Source organism: Octopus bimaculoides, chromosome 3, assembly GCF_001194135.2.
Source record: "Octopus bimaculoides isolate UCB-OBI-ISO-001 chromosome 3, ASM119413v2, whole genome shotgun sequence".
NCBI lineage: Eukaryota > Metazoa > Mollusca > Cephalopoda > Octopoda > Octopodidae > Octopus > Octopus bimaculoides.
This window is the reverse complement of record NC_068983.1, coordinates 110,579,261-110,580,944: the sequence shown is the minus strand read 5'-3', so window position 1 is coordinate 110,580,944 and position 1,684 is coordinate 110,579,261. Positions and strand designations below refer to the sequence as shown.

General features: G+C 34.2%; 1 long non-coding RNA gene across 2 annotated transcripts in view; it reads left to right on the top strand.

Annotated features, from left to right (window-relative positions):
• Positions 1 to 904: 904 nt before the first annotated feature.
• LOC106875189 (uncharacterized) overlaps positions 905 to 1,684 on the top strand; it is a 118,277-nt gene continuing 117,497 nt past the window's right edge. The window contains exon 1 of one of the 2 annotated variants that reach the window (XR_001410092.2): positions 905 to 922. This is a non-coding gene — a long non-coding RNA (uncharacterized LOC106875189). The remainder of the gene's footprint in view (positions 923 to 1,684) is intronic. The other variant, XR_001410091.2, reaches the window with a different exon arrangement.

Below are 1,684 nucleotides of genomic sequence, written 5' to 3'. Positions count from 1 at the left end.
TCAGATCCCAAAAACGTGTTGGCCCTTCACCTTTTGAAAATATGGAGGGGGAACTATATAAATATTATATCCACCATACATATTTTAACCAATCTAAAGATCATATATATATATATATATATATATATATATATATATATATAACGCTTGGACTACAGCAAAATAGATTTGGTCCGAAAGCAAAGGTAAACACCGACAGAGAGTTGCTTATAAATCTATACAGCGTCGACTTTTTCATACAGAATAGTGTATTTTAACACACACACACACACACACACACACACATCACACGTACATATATGTATGCGTATGTTGATATTTGTATGTATCTACGTGTGCATGCGTAGGCTGCTTAAGATTCTTAATCAAACAGAACTAAAACCTTCACTGAAAAGCATGTTATTGTTTCCAACTTATATATTTAAACTTACAACATGATTTTGCAAGTTAAATTTGGTTCTCAACGTTGTATAAAAGATTTGAACTCATCACGTTACGAAAAGGTTTCTTTCGTGGAAATTGCATTAAAAATTGTATACCCAATATTGAATTTCCTCCATTGTCCTCTCACGTCAATCTACGATTCTTATCAGCTGCTATGTGTTCGTCCATGGCTGCGACATTCAATTCACAAATGGATCAGTCTACCTAGTTGAAAAAATCAATTGCACTTCGGTTTCTTATATGAAATAAAAGTGATAAGAGTATAATTTCGTTAGATTATAGTGTTTGGTTCAAACGATTCTATAATAATTGCTTCCAAGATGTTTGTTACAGATACATAGAGATTTCAAGTAATGCCGTTAGCAGTTAACCAGTTCCGTACACGTACAAGCACACATTCTTTTCTTTGTCACTCTCTTTCAGTAAATACATAATCTATCAGATATTACTAATAGATACTGTGGATGCCAGTAACAATGTAAGTCTCTTTTTCATTTCCTAAATGGTAAACATTATCGAAACATGTAATATGTAGCATCGAATAAATCCACTAATTTCAAGTGTAATCTCTCATACTGAGAATGCCTTCTTTCATTTATGTTCCCGGACTATATTAAGATATATATATTCTTTGAATGGAGAACATTAGGGAAATTCGTATAAATGGGTCATTCGAAATACATATTAATGATTTTGTAAAGAGCCAGAAAATAGTCAGATTTAATATATGTTTAACGCACAACAACATCCGGGGCATTTTTCTTCCCAAGAAATCTTGATTTTCTAGAAATATACTATGGAATTAAATCACAGTTAAGAATACCTCTTGTGTATAGCTTATTGCACCCACTGCAGCACTCTTTTTGGCATGACCGGATTTATTAGGATTCGAAGGTGGTAACTACCCCAGGCATTCGTTGAAATAGGGCCCGTCTGCTATGAAGGGTATGTAACACTCAATACAGGGTGGCCCAAACTCTTACATTAGTGACATCAATTCATTCAATTATAAACACTTCGCTATCCAGTCCCAAATTACTTCTCTTAAGAATTAATTGTAGCTGATTTAAGAACATTAACAGACAAAAGGAAAACAAAACACTCCGAAAAATGTTTGTATATATCTATGAGTGTTTTGGGATGTTTGTGTCTGTTTGCGCGCGCGTATGTGTGTGTGTGTGTTTGTGTGTGTGTGTGTGTGTGTGTGTGTGTGTGTGTGTGTGTGTGTGTGTGTGTGTGT